This window comes from Danio rerio, chromosome 16, assembly GCF_049306965.1.
Source record: "Danio rerio strain Tuebingen ecotype United States chromosome 16, GRCz12tu, whole genome shotgun sequence".
NCBI classification, from domain to species: Eukaryota; Metazoa; Chordata; class Actinopteri; order Cypriniformes; family Danionidae; genus Danio; species Danio rerio.
Window position 1 is genome coordinate 13301715 of NC_133191.1, and position 22025 is coordinate 13323739.

Sequence of the window (22025 nt, forward strand, 5' to 3'; positions counted from 1 at the left end):
GCTTCTCCCATAAAGAAAAGGCCCAAATACTATATATAATATATATAAACCAGTTTAGTTTAGTTTTTTTTATCAAATGCTGAAGAAAAATAAGATAATAAGGTAACACTTTATAATAACTACACACTATAAATCATTTATTAAGCATAAGCAAATAATAAATTCATTATCTGTTAAGCATTAACTCAACAGTAATAAGTGTTAGTGAGCAGTTTATAACTGCAGATACAAATACTCTATTCTTGACTTACAAACATATTTAAAATGTGCTTAATAATTATACTTTCATACTTAGTTAATGATTTATTTTTCATGACTAAATTAAGTGTCACATTGTTAATAAACCATTTGTATTTAAGAGTTGAGGGATCATTCAGAATGATTTAATAAATGATTAATAAACAATTGAAATCAACGTTTATTTGTCTTATTATTCAGGCATATATTAATGGTTACTATGTATGTTAATAAATGCTTTATTAACTTAACTTCATCTAGTTTTGTGACCCTTTCTTATCTTTCAAGACAGCGTACTGGAAAGTGAAATAAAACAATACATTGAAACGTTAAGAGTATAATGTTGTAGCAATGTTACTTCGAAAATTATTTAGAATGTATTTAGTGAATGTTTTCCTACTATTAAAGAGAACATCGTGGAAACTTAAAGAAAACTACCCACTAATAACGTTATAAGAATGTTAGAATATAATGGTCTACAATTGTTACCACCAAATGTGGTTACACTGTTTTAGAGAATGTTTTCCTATCTTTTAATAGAATGTTCTGGAAAGTGAAATAAAACAATACAATGAAATGTTATGACAATGTTAGAGTATAATGTTGTAGCAATGTTACTTGGAAACATATTTAGAATGTATTAAGAGAATTTTTTCTTACTATTAAAGATAACATTTTGGGAACTTAAAGAAAACTACCCACTAATAATGTTATAAGAATGTTAAAATATAATGTTCTAAAATTGTTACCAGCAAATGTGGTTTGAATGTTTCTAGAAAATCTTTTAAGAGAATGTTCTGTGAACTAAAACAAAACTACCCGCCGAAAACAGTAATGCAACAATGCTTGGCAATTTTCTTAGAACATGTAGAGAACTAAAAATTTTTAGCTGGGTTGCGAATGTTCATTGGAACAACATATTTGGGAAACGCTAAATCAACGAACTATGTTTGTAATGACTTTCCCAGAGATAGGTTGCGGCTGGAAGAGCATCTGCTGCGTAAAAATGTTCCGGATAAGTTGGCGGTTCATTCCGATGTAGCGAATAAAGGGACTAAGCTGAAATTAAAATCAAATGAATGAATGGATGTTTGTAATGAAATGGATGTTTGTAATGAAAGAACTTGTGAACTTAGTTGGCTAACGATGGTTTTCAGAAAGGCACCCTAGAATTGGAAAACAGAATACAAATTAAATCTGTATCGTTGTTTTTCAGCTCCTCCAACTACCAAACAAAAAAGGTACACAACATTATAACAGACATAACTCAGAAAACAAAGCAAAATTTTGTAAAATCTAATTTACTTGCTATTAAGTGAGTCATACAAAACTCATGCTTTTTATCATGACCTTTTATTATGTTTGTTTGATTCTTACCTTTTATGTATTGAGTAATAAAGCAGCCTTTGAATAAAAAAAGATCTGAAATGTATCAAAGATCAAAAGAAAAAGCATGATAAATAGAGTGACTGTGCATTCTGAAAAGAAAGAACAAATACCTGGAACAGGTCGTGAACAATTACAGTCTCAGTTCCTGGATAAGCTTATTTATGATTGTAATACATTAGCATAATTATCATTGGCTGCCAGCAAACAGTTTGCTACAATTCGAAACATGTCAAAACAATACTACTTTCCACACTGTTAAATCAAATCAGCATCCATAAATGACGTCTTTGTTACTGTTTGTATTACTGTGTTTACATGTGCGGGCATTACAGTGGCGCAGTGGGTAGCACGATTGCTTTACAACAAGAAAGTCATTGGTTCGAGCCTCGCTTTAGCTGGCATTTCTGTGTGGAGTTTGCGTGTTCTCCCTGTGTTCACATGGGTTTCCTCCCCCATAGTCCAAAGACATGCGCTATAGGTGAATTAGATAAGCTAAATTGGCCATAGTGTATGAGTGTGTGTTTGTATATGAGAGTTTATGGGTGTTGTAATGGGCATTCGCTGTGTAAAACATATGCTTGGAATAGTAGACAGCTGATTCCGCTGTGGCGACCTCTGATAAATAAGGGACTAAGCCGAAATAATATGAATGAATGAATGAATAAAGATGTATATACAATAAAACAATACACCAAGTATTTTTTGTTATTATACATATTAACAGTAACCTTTTTTCAGCTTAGGCCAATATTATGAAAACAGCCCCATTTACAGAAACCAGACCCTTGATTACAGTCTTTTGACATTAAATGTCTGCAAACCTACTTCAGCATTACACCAAAATAATAGCCAATCATATTACAGCTTGCCAGAACAAAGGGTGTTTGAGTCCCATCTGAGCTGACAGACTTAGGTTAGTCTGACACCTGTGTTCATTTTTAAACAACAAAAAGCAGACCTCTTTGAAGCGTGATTTACGAAAATTAAACAAAGCGTACATTTCAAATCACACTTCTCCCTAAAACTGAATTGAATTGTCCTTGTTCTGCGCTTTAAAACAGAGTATTCATAACTAATCAGTCATATAGTTTAAACGATTATACAAAGTGACTTACAGTATATCTGCTCGGTGATTTAAACACAATGGTGATGACTCTCTGCACAATCTCTCTTAACCGTCAAGCTCTACACCGCATTATGAACCAATATTATAAAGGGAAGAGTGTGTACGTTTGTGAGAAGAGCTATGATGAACCAGCCAGTAGTGAATTCATAATCTATCAGAGTGGAGGCAATTTGCATGCTATTTATATGCATAGGCATGTGAAGCTTTCAGGAGGAGGTCACCTTAAAAGATTCAAATTAAACAGTCAAAGCACGGGATGGCTTACAGTTTAATAATCCCATGCTGGAGAATAAAGAAATCTACTTTTATTTTTATTAACGGTAAATATTTATAAACTGAATAAATAATTGATTAAAGGAATCAGACTAGAAATAAATGATTCAGTGGATTAAATAGATAAAAACAAAAAACAAAAAAACATTTACACTTTTTTTTTGCAACGAAAAAAACAAAGATAAATTTGAACCTGTATACAGTTAAAAAATCTGTGGTCATTCTGTATTTCTTTGACAAGGCTTTGGAATAAATGTTAAATTGCTTGACTTAATCTTTAGTTTCTTGCACAGATCTAATAGTTTTACTCGTAAGAGCTGAATTCATTGCCATGACCCACATGTTTGTTTATTTATTTATTTGTTTATTTATTTATTTCCCTTAAAGGGTTAGTTCACTCAAAAAATTGTATCCAGTTGTTATTAATTACTCATCCTTATGTCATTCCGATCCCAGAGACTTTTGTTCATCTTCAGAATAGAAATTGAGATATTTTAGGAGAAATCTGAGCGCTCCCTCATTCTTAATAAAGAATAATAGGGTAACACTATTACAATATTACAATAACAGTACAAGAATAATGATGATTTCATATGTAAACTAAACACTCCTTTGTACTAAATTAATGATAAGTTAATGTATGCGCTAATCATGAACTATCTTTAATTACAACATGGGTCACAAGAGTTCATGTATAAACATTAATGTATTAATTAACATTTAAGTTCAATCTAAATGTCACCAACATGAACTCATGAGCTGTTAATGTATCATTATGTCATGACTTTATTTGTAGGGGCACATCATCATCAACTCATCCTTAACCACTGTTGTTGTTAAAGTAAGTTCACGATTACCGCATGCCTTCTCTTATCTTTATGAATGTGTTGATATTAGAGATGTATCGATTTATTAGCCACTGAAAATTATTGGTCAAAAATATTGTCATTTAATAGATCCTCTAATTTTTGTGGCTTCAGTCATTGTTGGGGTAAACTTTTAAATCTGGAAGCATTAACAACTGTTATCGAAATATGTTTATTTATCGTTCAATATGGAAAATAATTATCGAGATTGCATGTTTGCCATATTTCCCAGCCCTATATTGTAAAGTGTTACTAGCAATGGTCTTGACTCTTTTAAAGTCCAGAAAACAGAATCCTCAGTGGTTCGATTACATTATCATCAAGCTATGAGAAAATGCTTGTGCGCAAATAAAGCATAAGTAATGACTTTATTCAACAGTTTCTTCTCCTCAGTGTCAGTATAGGGCGCATGTTCTTGTTACGCTCGCTCGCACAGCTGACATAATACCTCGAGTACAAATGTGCTTTGTTTCAAACAGAGAAAGTTGCATCTAGAAAGCTATCTGTCACTGCACAGTGTTTGTACAGTAAATGTGCACAATATACTGACACTGAGGAGAAGAAACTGTACTAGAAAGGTACAAACACTTCCCCAAAAAAGAGCATATGCCTTTAGTGGTACAACTGTAAAACAGTGGTCCCTCACCATAACCCGATTCACCTTTCGTGGTCTCACAGTTTCACAGATTTTTTTTGTACATATTTTTTTTTTATAGCGCATTGTGTTCTGCGTTCTGATTGGCAGTAGACCATTGTCAATCAATCTCCTTCGTGCCATGTCTCCTGTACAGTACAGAATAGGTTTAGCTTGCCAAATTTATAGCTAGCAGTGTGACTGAAGTGCTTGACTGTAAGTTTGCAAGATTTCTCCCCAACGAACTCCATAATGTCGATGAAGTATTCTGCAACGTTAAAGGCACCTGCGGTAGCACCCAAAAGGCAGAGAAGGATGCTAACCATCACACAAAAAGTTGGACTTCAGGACAGGCTAAAGCAAGGTAGAAGTTATGCGAGTGTTTAAACAAGAGATAAAAGTGTGAAAATGTTAATGCTTATCTGAGAAAATAGTGTAGTGGGTGGTTTTACAGCCTTAAAACATCTATAATAATTGTAAAAACTAAAGCTGACTAATTGGTGGATTTTACCTATTGCGGGCTATTTTTGGAATGTAACACCCGCAATTTACGAGGGACCACTGTATTATCAATCTGCAAGAATACTTTTGTGTGCACATAAAGCAAAAATAACATTATTTTTCTTGTATTTGTTTTCTTGTATCTTGATAATATTACGATTGAACCACAAAAGGCATTTAACCTGTTTTAGGGAAGTGTTTTTGGTAACTTTAAACAAATCTGGAATCATTGCTGTATTTCGAAGATGTGGGAGCTCTCAGATAAAAAAGGGGGAACAACATGATGATGATGAGTAATTAATAACAATTTTTGTGTGATCTCATTCATTCATATATTCTTTTTCTTGCAGGCTTAGTCCCTTTATTAATCCGGGGTCGCCACAGCGGAATGAACCGCCAACTTATCCAGCAAGTTTTTACACAGCAGATGCTTTTCCAGCCACAACCCATCTCTGGGAAACATCCACACACACATTCACAAACACACTCATACACTACGGACAATTTAGCCTACCCAATTCACCTGTACCGCATGTCTTCGGACTGTGGGGGAAACTGGAGCACCTGGAGAAAACCCATGCTAAAACAGGGAGAACATGCATACCCCACACAGAAACGCTAACTGAGCCAAGGCTCGAACCACCGACCCAGCGACCTTGTTGCTGTGAGGCGACAGCACTACCTACTGCGCCACTGCTTCGCCTTTTGTGTGATCTAAAACGTTTAAATATTTTTTGACTCTAAAACTGTTGTTAGCTAACTGTAAAAAATCAAAGACCAAAATCTTCTAAATAGTTCAACTGACCTGAGGTTGAGTAAATTACCAGTAAATTATTTGTTAGCTTTACTTAAAATAGTAAGTAAACTCATTGCCTTAAAAAGAGTAGGTAAATGATTTATATGGCTAATTAAAAAAGTCAACCATTTCAAGGTATGTTGAATTTACTCACTTTTTAAAGTCAACTTGTTGCTTTTAAGGCAACGGGTTTACTAACTATTTTAATGTTAATTAACAAATGGCTTTTTACAATGTAGTAATATGAAAGATTTAAGTAAATGCAGTTCTTTTGACATATAATTCATGAAATAAAACATTATAATAAGTGTTATAATCACCTTTTTAAAAGGTATCAATGTAAAACAGCAGTTTATTATGTTTGTAATCAAATATATGCAGCTTTGGAGAATGGAGTGTCCATGAATTAAATTTGTGTCCCACCAAAGAATGTCTCACACCTGCTCTAACATCATCGCAAAAGCATCTGATAGGTGTTTAAATGGAATGTACTATAGCAGGCTACTGGCAAAGTATGAGAATTTCTGCTCAGGGATATTCCCTATAATAAATCCATGCTTCTTTTATTTCAGTTAAGTTCTTTTCAGATGAACTTCCAACATAAAGATCATTTGCCGTGAGGCAGTTGCTCAATGAACGATGAACGATAATATAGTTCCAGCTATGCTCGCTGTAACCGTGTAGGAAGCTCAGAGGACGAGTGCGAGAGAGGATATTCATTTTCTATGTTTAACCTAGATGTCCGTGTCTCCACCCACAAGCAATTAACAGAGTCTCTAAACAAGCACCATTACCTTGTTTTCTAATTCCTTTTGAGATCCAGAATGGAAACGTATGAACTGACTGAATGAATCATATTTTCTATTGCTGTGCAGCTTGCTATAGGTTTTTTTGATGACTTTGCATGAAGGGAACAAATGATCACAGTCTTGCACTCTCTTCCTCTCTTCTGTATTTAAAGCAGAGGATTCTCATTCAGTGAAAGTTTCAGTCCCAGTTGGGAGCATTGAAAAGGAGAGTTAATTATCACAGCTCTAAGGACAATTCAAAGGAACTGTTGGTGTATGTGGAGGCTGTTCATTTTGAGTCCATACTAGCATTGAAATGAAAATGTATGAACCAATGTATTGATCCAACAATGCATTATTCCCAAATTAACATCCATTCCTAAAAAAGCATCCATTTGATCACACTAAGTGTGCACAAAATTATTTGAAAAATAAATTTTTTAGACCAAATTAATTTATTCTAAAACGTCAGTGACCTTAATGTACTGTACATATTTGATCAAAAACTGTATAACAATGATATTGCAAAATTGTACTAAAATATGATTTTTAAATACATTTTAAAATGCTGTATATTCCCGTTATATTCTTAATGTTAGCTCATCTCCATTACATATTATTAACAGATAAAATATTGGAATTTAACAGTGAATAAGTAAATACGGAATTAATAAGATTAATAAAAGTATTAAAGTTAACCTTGACATAAAGTGCTACATATATTAATTATATTATATTATATTATATTATATTATATTATATTACATTACAGTGCTCAGCATTACAACAGTACACCCCATTTTGAACATTAATATTTTTATCCATTTGTGAACATAGGCAATGTATTTTGGTGCATTTTAACAAAATGTGTGTGTGTGTGTGTGTGTGTGTGTGTGTGTGTGTGTGTGTGTGTGTGTGTGTGTGTGTGTGTGTGTGTGTGTGTGTGTGTGTGTGTGTGTGTGTGTGTGCGTGTGTGTGTGCATGTGTGTGTGTGTGTGTATGTGTGTTACATACTGCATGTGGATGCCAGATTTCAATGTATGATTCAAAACTACAATTTTCAAAACTAACTTAAAAAAAACACTGCGGTAAAAAGACACCATTCATCTGTGCCAAAAACAAAATTAAAATTAGTACTATTGCATCATTTCACTAGGGTAAAAGTAACCGCACTGCAAACAGATGTTGCCTGACTCATATGATGTCACTGTCTGTTTAAAAGCCACAACAATATAAAGGGCCCTTATCTGAACAGGACCTTAACCGCACTGACCAAAAACAATCTGCATATAAACAACAGCTCTCTAAAAGGCTTTAACCTCCATCGACAAAAGAGAAAAACTCTTTTTCCCGAGTCGTGAGGATATGGCTCTGCCATATTGAGCATTGATCGGGGGGTATGAGAGGTCAGTTCACTCCACTTTGTTTGTGTGCTGCAGTATGACTGTTTTAAAAGCTGTATTGGTCTAGTGGGACAGAACAAGTGTCACGAATAACACAACGTGCTTTTTATGGGATGGCATAGTGAAGAGTAGCCAACTGCAAAAACAGATCTCAATCACATTTCACAATTTGTTTCAATTCACACCGAGGCAGAGCTACACGATTAATCGAGTTGGATCTTGATTCAAACAACCATGCAATTCTTAAAATACATTCAAATCTACTAGATACTGCAGACATAATGTATGGTTAAGAAACTGCTTTAGGGCCTACTCACACTATGCTATCCAAACCGTGCCCAGGCCCATTTCCTGGATCGTTTAAAAAGTGTGATTGCGCTGAATCGGGCTCAGGTTGGCCCGATTGGAAGAGGTGGGCCTGAGCACGGTTCACTTGGGCTTTGGCGCGGTACGTTTGTAGTGTGAGTGCAAAACGCACCAAAGCCTGAAACTGAAAGCGAGACGTGACTTTAAGGGACTGTTTCATATGGATTTATTAATCATTCTTACTGTTCAATGAACGCAAACTGCCCTAGATTATTAAAGGCGCAGACACCTCACTGCACGACAGCTGCGCACCTTCAGCAGACCTCCTCATTCCTGCAGCACGAGGGCTTTATGATTGTTTATGAGCGACAAAAGGTCCGATTGTAGTGTGAGTGCGGGCAGTCAGGGGAGACGGGAGGGGGGAAAAGCGTGCTTTGGCCCGGTTCGAGGCAACTGTACATAGTGAGAGTACGGCCTTAGTCTAAAGCCATGGTCACACTGCACTTTTCTCCCCATAGACTTTCATTCATACACATGCAAATATGACAAACTGGAAATGCAAGCACAGCGACAAGTTTAGATGTTCGCTGCGTTGAAAAATTCAAGCTTGGTGAACTCTGACCGATAAACAATGCACCACGTGACCGTGTAAGACCAATTGAAAACCAAAACATGACCTCTGTGTACAGAAATTTCAATGGAAAAATCGCTAGCTTTTTTAATATCTATTTATCTTGTTTAATCTTGCCCCTTTTCACAGCAACTTAAAACAGAATTTCACAAGCACAAATTACAGTGTGACTGCAGCTTTAGTCTTTTAACCTAGTATTATCGTGTCTGTTTAAACATCAAAATTGTCACTTAAGTCATAGTTTGGATATGAACACGGATGTCTGGTAAAATCAAAATCACAGTTTGAATACAACCTAATGCTTTAAATAAAGGCTGGAGCTGTTACAATAACTTTTTATTTGTCACTGAACAGTTTTTTCAAGAGAATCTTTAAAGTAATTCATCCAGTAATTAAACTCGGGAAGTTATAATAAATCAGTGGTCATTTATTTAAATTGAGATTTATAAATAATACTTTGAATGTTATAATATTTGAATATTTGAGATAGTAATTGGTAGTTCGGATTATTTTACTGACATGGATCTTTGAGTCTTGTTTATCGATATGAACAAATCTTTTTTCGAGTCATTTCATTCATTTGGTTCAATTTGCCAAAATATTATTAAAATGTTACGAATTGCTTCCAAACACATCTACAACTAGCCCAAAAGGTTTATCACACGACAAATAAGTCATAAATAGAATACTATAAGAAGGAGATAATAATAATTCAATGTTTACCTGCTCTTTTGTCTATGAAGGTATTGTTGTCTCTTTGCTCAGCTCACCTCTTTATGTCTTCAAATGTCAGTGGTTCGTTCACGTTAGAGTTAAGCAGGTCGCACACCAGAAGCGCCGCTTGGCGGCGCGCCGCGCAGCGCCACGCAGCGCCATGTATTTTAGAATTCTAAACATAGGTTTCTATCAGGATACACACACCGGCGCCACAAGTCGGCGGCTGCTGGCGGCGCCCGGCCACGGCTCAGGATGCAGTTCATTTTTCAGCCGCGCCACAGAGCGCCATCTGATTAGTTTCATGTTAAATATCATTCGAATGTGCGCGTCTGGTGTGTGATACTTTAAACTGTCATGTACGTGCCGTGTCGCGGCGCCGAGCGGCGCTACTGGTGTGCGACCTGCTTAACAGTAACATATAATCTTAACCAATGTACACAGTCTGAAGAGGTCGCACACCAGAAGCGCCGCTCGGCACCGCGACACGGCGCGCACAAGACAGTTTAAAGTATCGCACACCAGATGCGCACATTCGAATAATATTCAACATGAAACTAATCAGATGGCGCTCTATGGCACGGCTGAAAAATGAACTGCGTCCTGAGCCGTGGCCGGGCGCCGCCGACAGCTGCTGACTTGCGGCGCCGGTGTGTGTATCCTGATAGAAACCTATGTTTAGAATTTTAAAATGCATGGTGTGGCGCGCCGCCGAGCGGCGCTTCTGGTGTGCGACCTGCTTGAGCCGATAGGAACCATGATAATTAGTTCACCTTTCGAGTCTTCTGGTTCTTGAGTCGTTCGTTCATCATGTGACAGAATGACTCAAACCCGAGGAATGAACGAATCACTCCCTGAGATGACTCGTAGTTCCCGTGTCATATTGAAAGTTGGTTCAAAATGCACGAATCATTCAAGAACGACCCATCACTAATTTAAAATGACAGCAAATGATGTATTTGAAATCTCTAGTTAATTCTTAAATGGTTAGTTGACCCAAAAATGTTTTAAATGTATTAATTCAAATGTAATTAAATGTATTAATTGCCCTAATGCTGTTCCAATTCCCTGAGACCTCAGTTCATCTTCAGAACACAAATGAAAGTATTTTAGATGCAATCTGAGAGCTGCCTATGCAGCATACAGCATCTGTGTTTACTTGCCTGTAGTAAACACGCACCCTGGCCTGATGCAGAAGAGAAGTCATTGCCGAATAAAGCCATTTTAGTGCAAAAAAGGGTTCTGGGAGCTTCATAAAAGGGCTGCAAGCTATTTTAAAAACATATGACAATGTAATTCTCTGTGAGATACATTACAAAATTAATTCACCAGATGACTTGAATAGCTTTGTTTAGAAGGAACTCATTAATTTGGAATGTAGAGCAAAGCAAAAAAAAATAAAAAATCAAGCATGTTTTTTTCTGGGGAGTCAACACATATTCAGGTGCAGAAATTGAATATCCAAAAGTGAAATAACACTGTATAGTGTTTAGTGTTTGAACTATTATATAAATTAATCTTTAGTAGAGTTTATTACAAATGGTAGGGTTTCTTTAAAATAACGTTTTTAGATGTTAGTAAGATTTTAGTATCACTATGTAAGGATATCTATAAGTTAGTGTGCACCAAAAGAGTGACAATTTATTTTTTATTTAGAAGATATAAACATCCAATGCTTGCAGTTTGCACTTGTCTAAATAGATTAATATAGATTTTTGCCATCACCTTTAGTATCTAATCAAATCTTTTGACGAATCAAACGCTCTCTTGTATCTGACATGTCCCACAACCTTCAAGATGCTTCTCATTTGCTGTGCTGGAGCTCTCGATGGCAAAGCTATGACAGACGCTACTTGCTGTTTTCAAAAAGGGGAGGAGCTACTCCATGTCCTGCCCTGTCTTCACGTTTCAGTTTAAACTAATAAAAATGCACATTTCAAAGCACTTCACAGTATCTTTAAACTCCCTTGAAAGATCACAGAGACACAGGCCTTAAAAACACATGCAGATGATAAACTTTCATTATAATTAAATGCTTAAGTGACTACACAAATCTGATGTGTTCTGAACTGTGGCTCTTGGACAGCTATAATCCTGACTCAACATAGCACATTCTGTGATGTGACTTTTGCAGATTGATGCTGAAATGATATAATGTGCAGCCCTGCAACTACACTACCTGACAAAAGTTTAGTCATTGAACCCAAAGCAAAAAATAATGACTTGACTTCTAGTTGATCATTTGGGGGGCGCCAGAAGCTAGATTTTTCAGATGAATCATCTGTTGAACTGCATCCCAATAATCACAAATACTGCAGAAGACCTATTGGAACCCGCATGGACGCAAGATTCTTGAAATAATAGAAATCAGTTAAGATTGGTGAAGGAAAAACCATGGTTTAGGGTTACATTCAGTATGGGGATGTATGAGAGATCTGCAGAGCGGATGGCAACATCAACAGCCTGCGGTATCAAATTTGTGCTGCCCATTATATTACCAACTACAAGAGGGCAAATTCTTCAGCAGGATAGCACTCCTTCTAACACTTCAGCCTCCACATCAAAGTCCTGAAAGCAAAGGAGGTCAAGATGCTCCAGTCACCAGATGTGATGTTTTGTAAACAAATTTCGGGAGGAGCATGCGCAGAAGTTTCAGTATCGAATACGTCATTGACAATTTTCCCATCATCAAATCAGTTTCTGAGCAAACCCCTATATACCGAAGCTGTCTTACCTGCAGCATCTCACGATTTTAGCATACCTTCACCACCCCGTCACCTCACCTCTTGCATTGCATTCCCAGGGGGAGCGTTCTGGGGCCGGGCTAGATACTTCGCTCGAATCCCAACTCCTCTTTGTTTCCTGATAAGGGGAATAACTCGAGTCGGAGTGTCTCCTCGAGCTCAGAGCCCTCCCCCCGGACAGCACGCCAAATATGCTTTATACTTAAACGAATGCAAGTGTGAACTCCTGAACTGAACATTATTGAGCAGGTCTGTGGTAAGATGATGGAGGAGGCATTAAAGATGAATACAAAGAATCTTGAACTCTAGTAGTTGTGCAAGAACGCTTTCTCTGCCATTCCAGATGACTTTATTAATAAGTTATTGAGTCATTGCAGAGATGTATGGATGCAGTCCTCCAAGCTCATGGGAGTCACACGTAATATTAATTATTTTCCAACTTCATCATTATTTTCTACTGTACATTATTCTGTTAAGTGACGACGTTTGTCTAAGCAAACTCAGACCTCACTGTTCTATTTAAATAATTAAAAATCAAGGCATGATCACATTTTATTTTGGTAAAATAAGCATAATCTAGAGGCCTTTGACTTTCAAGCAACCAAATTTGATACCAAATGATCAACAAGAAGTCAAGTTACTGTTTGCTGTTCCTAAAACTTGGATAGGCGACAAGACTTTTGTCAGGTAGTGTACATACTGTATAATTACAGCTGCAGTCACATATAGCACAGCAGTCAAACTAAACAATGTTTTTTAGCTCCTTTTCTGGATTTTGAACATCTCTGTACCATTAATGTTTATGAAAGATAAGGGAGCTCTCATATTCCATCTAAAATATCTAAATTTGTGTTTCCGAAGACGAACAAATTACTCAGGGAATTGGAATGAAATGAGGGTGGTAATTAATGACAGAATTTTCACTTTTGCATGAACTAACCCTTTTACGCAGTCTATTCATAATACGGAGACACCTCTGATCACAGCGATCTCTATTTTATACACAACAGCAGTGACTTAGCTCATCCAGAATTGTGCAGCTCTATACGCAGAGGCTTCCTGCAAAGATAGAATCTGTCATTTATATGTCTGAAGCATTACAGCTGCAGGACGCCTTATTTTTACACTTCACTCTCTTAAATTACACAGAGAATAAAGCAGATAGTCCCAGTCGGTGGTTCGCTCTTTAATAATTGCCAAAAGGCTGTCTGCCAGGGGTTTCTTTTCCTTTGTTATAATCTGAAATGCTCTCAGCTCCTGTATAGATCGTGGGGAAATGGTGTTGGTACAGTAATGCTGACACAGGACTCTTCAGAGTATTACATAATTTGATCCCAGGAGACACAATCTGCTTAAACAGAATCCTCTAAAGGAGAGCGATGCAACCTGAGCCCTGACCAGGTGCTTTCTTTCATTAAAACACTTCTGTGTGGTCATAGGCCATGTAAACTGTGGAAGCTCATCTTAGGCTTCCTCTGAGCACACAAGCTCGCTCATTAAGATTTCTGTGCCAAAGACTGGCGCTACTGCCATCAATAGCTTGTGCTGTCTGATTCATTTTTAGCAGTGAAACACATAATATGACACTGAATGAGAAGCATATTGTCACATGTTGACTGATCAAGTCAAATAGTCATATTGCAGATATAAAATGCTGTCATAATGTGCGAGTTGACAGGAATCTGTTGCAGGGTTTCAAAATGCTGCAGTGAATATTGCTGTGAAAAATGGTGTTGTACATAAAAGTTATTGAATTATGTTTTTACAAAAACATTTTTATTTAGGTTTTTCTGCTTCAAAATGTAATGTTTAAATTAATGCTTGTCTTTACGGTCTTCGCTTTGTATATTTTACAGTTTATCTATCACTTCCTTAATGTAAAAATTAGTTTTGAAAACAATTTTTGCCATATTGTCTGTAATGGTAAACATACACCAAATGTGTTACAGCTATTAATATTTTTTAAGATAAAATAAGTAGTAAACCAAAGGTCACATCATGACTTTAAGGGATAGTTCACACGAAAATGATAATTCTGCCATCATTTACTTAACCTTTACTTATAAAGTAGATTATAAACATTAGTATACTATAAGTAGGGCCAGACTGAATCTGCGAACATTTTTTGCTATTTCTGTGGAGAATTTTGTGGATTTATCCCGAAAGATTTTAGGAGTACCATAACTAAAAACGTAATATATGAAATAAAAGATAATGCCTTTTTAACTTGTATATAATGTTTACAATGCAAATCCAGTTAGATCCACTTATTTAGTAAACAAAGCAAGTTTGTCATATAACTACTAATAAACACAAAATATTACTTTATAAACTGCATTGTAAATAAATGAACATTTTCATATTAGTCTATATTATTACTGAAATTATTAAAAAAACGAATAAATATAAATTTACACAATAACATTTAAGTAAATAAATAGACTCAATGAAGGGATTCCACACAGATTCCGTGTGGGCCTACTTATGAGTTTCTTTCTTCAGTTAAACACAAATGAAGATCTTCTGGAATGTTTTAAAAACCTGTAACCATTGACCTCCAGTGTATTTGCTTTTCCTACTATGGAAGTCGGTGGTTACAGGTTTTTATTTTTCTTACCAGAAGAAAGACTCTTGTAAATAATTGAAATCCCCTGAAGGTGCATATAGTGATTGCGTTTTTATTTTAGAGTGTACCACATTGCGATAAAAATGACCCTTATGATATTGTAGTTTTAAATAAAGATTATAGGAGTATGTTTTGGAATACATTTGGAGTATACAGTTGAAGTCAGAATTATTAGCCCTCTTATTAGCAAACCCTGTTTATTTTTTCCACAATTTCTGTTTAACGGAGAGATTTTTTAACTCATTTCTAAACATAATAGTTTTAATAACTCATTTCTAAAAACTGATTTATTTTATCTTTGCCATGATGACTGTAAATACTATTTTACTAGATATTTTTCAAGACACTTCTATACAGCTTAAAGTGACATTTAAAGGCTTAACTAGGTTAATTAGGTTAACTAGGTAGGTTAGGGTAATTAGGCAACACACTGTATAATGATGGTTTGTTCTGTAGACTATCAAAAACAAATATAGCTTAAAGGGGCTAATAATTTTGACCTTAAAATGGTTAATTAAAAAAAATCAAAAACTGCTTTTATTCTAGCCGAAATAAAACAAATAAGACTTTCTCTGAACGAAAAAAATAATATTAGAAAAACAGTGAAAATTTCCTTGCTGTGTTAAACATCATTTGGAAAATATTTTAAAAAATAAATGAATCAAAGGGGGGCTAAAAATTCTGACTTCAACTGTAAATATTTTTATATTTTCTACTTCAAAAACAAAACAAAAACTTGCTCAAATTAATATTATTTTGCATCTTTTACTACATTTTCATTAATCAACTTCCAAACCGAGAATGGCTTCTTATGCATTTTAGTACACTGTGTGTCACTTACATGTGGTTTAACATTTGATGTTCAACACCAATAACCTAAAGTTTAAGAAATGTGAAACTGCAGCTTACACCAACCTAATGTTGGTAACTGCTAATAAAAAATAATATTAAATAAAAAACTTTTTCTAAAGAAGAACAAATTGTGCAATGTTTGAAGAATATTCACTGTCTCAAAATTGCCCAAAATAATACTGCTTCACTATTGGATTTCACTGCATTTAGCATTCCATTCTTTCAGCTCAAATAACATAAAACGTGTTTGCATAATTAGCCTACATTAAAACACATTTCCACAGCGGGGGGCCTTTAACATCAGTGTGTGACAGGTGCATCTTTCCCTTTGATCATCGCCTAATGCAGAAATAGAGGCCTCTTGACAGCAAGAGCCTTGTTTCCTGAGGTCACATGACGTGAGTGAAGAGCATGGATCAAACATGTCCGAGCAGGGCTGTGAAAAGGTCCGGGCTCGTGATCACTGAGATCAGATAAATGGTCAGGGTGAAGTGTGGGAGTTGACAGGGGGGAGGCTGAGCGCTGATGCGAGCCGCAGTGCATTCATTACAGGAGCCCTCCATCCACCGACACCGAAAATGGACGCCTTTCTCTGAAAAAAAAAGCCCTTCATTGGCGCTTCAAAAGGCTAAACGGACTGGATGTGTCCGAAGAGCCGCGACAGACCTGCTCTAGAAGTACATCAGTGGCGTTTGCTTAATCGAGCTCCAGATAAGGACAGTTTATGCTGCACATGCATAATGAATGCGAGGATGCGCTTGCAGATGCACAACGAAGACGATTTCATTTATCACGTTTCCCTCAGATTGAACAAACATTTTGCAGAGACCACCAAAAAATTGCGGGCGAATCGACAGCTCAGCTTGCAAGCTTGCAGTTTGGCATCGATTGATTCCGCTTTTTACATTCCACTTCCACATGGACACACACATGCCGTCGGAACATCCAAACATCCCTCAAAAAGAAGAAAACATCGCGAGCACACACGCAGACTACAGAGAATCTGAGATTTTTTTCGCTTACCAGTTTAGTTTGTCTCCTGTTTGAAGACCGTCGCGTTCCCAAAGAGGAAGACGAGGAGAGATAATTGCATATCAAGAGAAATGGACCGCAAACGAGTTAGAAAAGAAAACAACTGATGGGGTTTGCTCGTCTCGCGTCGTCAAATAATTGCGGTTATAAAAATAGAAGTTACAAACGCGATTCTCTCTCAAGACTGATAGTGTATAGGAGATATTCAGCGCGCACACGTCCCCACGTCACTCGAGCACGGATTTGTCTAGAGCGCGTGTAGCCAATACGTGTGCGCGACTGCGTCTCCCCCGCCCGCGCACAACCCTTCACTCGCTCTATCCGTCCCTTTTCTTACCCTGTGTGCGTGTGTATGTGTGTGTCAGAGAGAGAAAGAACGAGAGAGAGTGAGTCGTAAGCAACTTGTCGCATACCAAATTCTGACAGACCAGACAAAATATTCGCGCCATTGTGTTTTTGAAATTGCTTTCCCTCCCCACACTACCGACACACTCAAACATCACCTGAAACAGATCATTCACAATTTTGGGAACTAAATGTTCCCACAAACAGTACGATATGAAGTCCCATTTACACTGACAACATTTACAGGCACCTAGTTTTACATAAGACTATTTGGAATATTCCTTGATATTTAACATATTCCAAAAGATCTAATGACAACTTGTTTCTCTGTTGCAAATACTCAATTATCTATCTATCTATCTATCTATCTATCTATCTATCTATCTATCTATCTATCTATCTATCTATCTATCTATCTATCTATCTATCTATCTATCTATCTATCTATCTATCTATCTATCTATCTATCTATCTATCTATCTATCGTCTGTCTGTCTGTCTGTCTGTCTGTCTGTCTGTCTATATATCTGTCTGTCTGTCTGTCTGTCTGTCTGTCTGTCTGTCTGTCTATCTATCTATCTATCTATCTATCTATTCATTCCTAATTTTGTTCTTGCAATCTTATTTACAGTTTTTTTGTTTTGTCAGTCACTTTGGTGTATTTCCCACAACACATTTGCTCAACAGGTAATGCATTTCTCAAAACAGTTATTCATTTGTGCACATCATAGTAGCAGTATCTCATTCCTTCCAACAAATTGCGAATGCTTTTGGACTTGCATCATTTGCTTTTTATACAACTCTCTGCCGTTTCATAACATTATTTTGCTTATGTTATGTTAGTCAAAATCAGCTAAACTTGTGAATGCTAGTCCTCATTTCACCACTTGAGACATCATACACAAAAATGTTGAACTTGTTGCCAAAATCTGCAAATTTTATAAAAATAAATAAATAAATAAATAATTTTTTATTTTTTTTCCTGAAAATGTCTTCTGAACAGTTTCATGAATGATTTACAGACCGGTGTATGTTGTAATTTCAGTTCCATTATATACTGCAATATTGTTGTGCAAAGCTTTACCCAAAGGACGTTTCTGTTAGTTGTAAATAAGGTTGTATTTATTATTTTGTGCAATGCCGTGTATAAATTAAAATTGCAAAGAGCAAGTGCAGTAAAAATGTGAAACAAGCATATGCAGTTTCTTTTTCTCAGATACCTCACTAAATGCAGTGATGCCTAACTTTTCTGGAGTTTTCAAATGGCTGTGCAAACAGTATATAGTGCTGTCTTGAGCATTTTCAGTGTCACCAAAATCTGACTTTTTTGCATTGCAAAAACTGTACAGAGTAAACTGTCATAATGAAAACATGACAAAGCCATTTGACTATCTTGTTCATGAACAATGGTGTCAGGGCTTTTCATCTTGAGGACACTGACACTTTCATTGATACGAATACTTGCTTTTGAGGAATGAGATCCTATTTGAGCAAGTGACACACTTTTGCAGGCTATCAACTAGGTTTTGCAGTTTGTGCTAATTGTTTTAAGAAATGCATTAACTGTTCTGCAAATATAATTAGTGTTGTGTGAAATGCATCAAAGCGACTGAGAAAAACTGTAATCCTATTGTTTAATATACCTATTTGTTGGTTAATATCTTTGAGTGTTTACTCATTTTATTTATTTATTTATTTATTTATTTATTTATTTATTTATTTATTTTATTTATTTATTTATTTATTTTTTAATTTATTTTGCAGTTGTTGGACCTTTAAAAGTAGCAGAAACCATTTAGCAAAATTATATGGAGCTGTAATGCCACTGAGACCTGTCTGCAGCACATTTTCTGAAAATAATAGAGTGCAACAGTTTTCTTATCCCAAGTAAAGCTGTTGTAAGTTCTGAGGTTGTTAATTGATTATATGTGCTTTTGTGAAATCCATACGTTTGCATTAATTCAACTTTTTTTTTTCAAAGCATTAGCTTATACTAGCAGATCTTGCATAGAAAATTACCCATGAATAGGGCCAGACAGAATCTGCAGATATTTTGAGAGGGGTCTGGATGCAGACCTGGTGCAGTGCAATCTGAGCTGCATCCAATGCTTTTTTAATGGGCTTACCTAACCCCACCCCTAACCCTACCCATCACAGTGAAGTCACTCGCTCCATTTGAGTGCATTGTGTCTGACAATGCATCGCTGAGTGATTCAATCTCAGCTTGCATCATAAAGGCTGCATAGATATTATTGGGTATTTTTGCTATTTCTGTGGAGAATTTTGTAAACAACAGTGAGCAAAACCAGTAGTATCTGACTGCACACTTGCATATGCAAGCTGAGACACGCAGTCAATGGAGTTAATGACGTCACTGTGAGGAATTAGGTGTGCACATTAAAAGCATTACATGCAGCTCCGCTTGCATCTGCACCCTTCACAGCAAAACACACCAAGAGATTCTGAGCTCCACCCACTTCCATGACGCTCTACAAATGATATACAGTAATTGTCATTATAGTGTATTCATATACAGTCATCTACTTTTAATAAATAGTTTTGTTTGGAATTTTTTATGTAATTGTGTCATTTGCATTGCAGTGGATTGTAGTGTTGTTCAAGTTTAATACACAACCTCAAATTTGTCAGATTTTAATGCAGTTTTATTCTTCAAATCAAAACTTGTGTTGTTTAGAAGCTTTTCGGTTTGGTCCATGACACATGGCTTTTTAATGTATTTTTTTTTAAATTCAGATGGGGGTAAAATATTAATGGAGAAAGTACTTTTGGAACCAGTGTCACTGAAAATAAGGACACATTCATTCTTTCATTCATTTTCTTTACTGCTTAGTCCCTTTATTGATGAGGGGTCGCCACAGCAGTTTAGCTTACCCAATTCACCTGTACCGTATGTCTTTGGAATTGTGGGTGAAACCAGAGCACTTGGAGGGAACCCATGTGAACACAGGGAGAACATGCAAACTCCACACAGGGACCTTTTTGCTGTGTGTACAGCGCTACCCAATGCATCACCTCATCACCCACCTAGGACATTTATCAACCAATAAAAATCACGCATTCAATTAAACAACAGCTCCCCATTGGTATAAATATTCATAATATGCCCAGTTATAGAAGATATTCTGACTAAAACGTAAAGTGTTTACATGAACAAAAAAAGAATATTGGCTCAGTTTATACAGAATAAAAAAAAAAACATCAAAACTATTTGTTTTTCTTTTATGCTATAAATCATTAGGATATTAAAAAAATTGTTTTATCAAACATTTAGTAAATTTCCTGTCATAAACATAATTTTTGATTGTAATACACATTGCTAAGAACTTAATTCAAAGTGAAGTTTATTTATAAACCAGTTTCGAGAGGATCACATGCTTATGATTGACCGCAGCTGGTCCCACATTAGCTAATGCATCATTCACCAATCGGATGATTCCTAACTCATTATAAATAACCAGAGTTCCTTACCTTAATAATCTTCGACTTGAAGAATCCCCCCTTCCACCCTTACTCCTCCTTTCATTTCCACGATAGGGCAGCACTGTTGCCTCACAGCTGGTCCAGGTCTCTAACAAGCCAGTTGATGCTTCTGTGTAGAGTTTACACATTACGCGCTCGCATGGGTTTCCCCTGGGTTCTTCCTGATTTCCTCCCACAGTCCAAAAACTATGTGATTGGACCAAACCAAATTACCACCATAGATGAGCTCTTAATCAGCAGTACATCTTTCCATAGCAATCTCTAATTTGTCATCAGCCATAAATAGCAGGGGAGTTCTTGAGGCCTACTTGAGCTCAAACTTCCCTCTCGCCCAGCAAACAAGAGTGATCCCTGAGCTTGAGGATCTTATGAGCTTAGGTCTGTATCCTGGGACAACATGCGAAACACACTTTATAATCAATTATCAGCTAGGTGTGAACAAACTTAAAAGCAATTTTCTCAGTATTTCGATATTTATAACCCAATGATTGTATATTTTTAAATAGTTGTTCATTCATTCATTCATTTTCTTGTCGGCTTAGTCCCTTTATTAATCCAGGGTCACCACAGCGGAATGAACCACCAACTTATCCAGCTAGTTTACACAGCGGATGCCCTTCCAGCCGCAACCCATCTCTGGGAAACATCCACACAAACATTCACACACACACTCATACACTACGGACAATTAAGCCTACCCAATTCACCTGTACCACATGTCTTTGGACTGTGGGGGAAACCGCAGCACCCGGAGGAAACCCACGCAAAGGCAGGGAGAACATGCAAACTCCACACAAAAACGCCAACTGAGCCGAGGCTCGAAACAGCGACCTTCTTGCTGTGATGCGACAGCACTACCTACTGCGCCACTGCCTCGCCCTCAAATAGTTGTATTTAAGCCAGATAATATCATATTTTACAAACCATACAACAAGGAAAATTAGATTTATGTTAGCCATGTATAAATCTCAATTAAAAAATGAAAAGTTGACACTTATGACTGGTTTTGGGGTCGAGACAGGGTTACCTTTACTTAATCATTCTGATATTATTCTGAATATGTTTCTTACAATCAGTGTGGGGTTCTCTACCATGAAAAAAAAGAGAAAATAATGTGTTAATGAAAATGTAAAAAAGGGAAAATGTGTTATGAATTAAAATCATCAGCAAGCCAATGTCAAGTCACCATTATAACAAAATCATGTTCAATCCATGTTTTTTTATTTTATGAAATGACAAAAACAGGCATCTTGGAAATGAT

At 36.3% G+C, this 22025-nt stretch overlaps 1 protein-coding gene across 2 annotated transcripts in view; it reads right to left on the reverse strand.

Annotated features, from left to right (window-relative positions):
* cacng8b (calcium channel, voltage-dependent, gamma subunit 8b) overlaps nt 1-17167 on the reverse strand; it is a 71550-nt gene extending 54383 nt beyond the window's left edge. For both annotated transcript variants that reach the window (XM_001342886.8, XM_073925928.1), the window contains exon 1: nt 16910-17167. The gene's annotated coding sequence lies outside the window, so the exon portion shown is untranslated. The remainder of the gene's footprint in view (nt 1-16909) is intronic.
* Between the last annotated feature and the right edge of the window lie 4858 nt (nt 17168-22025).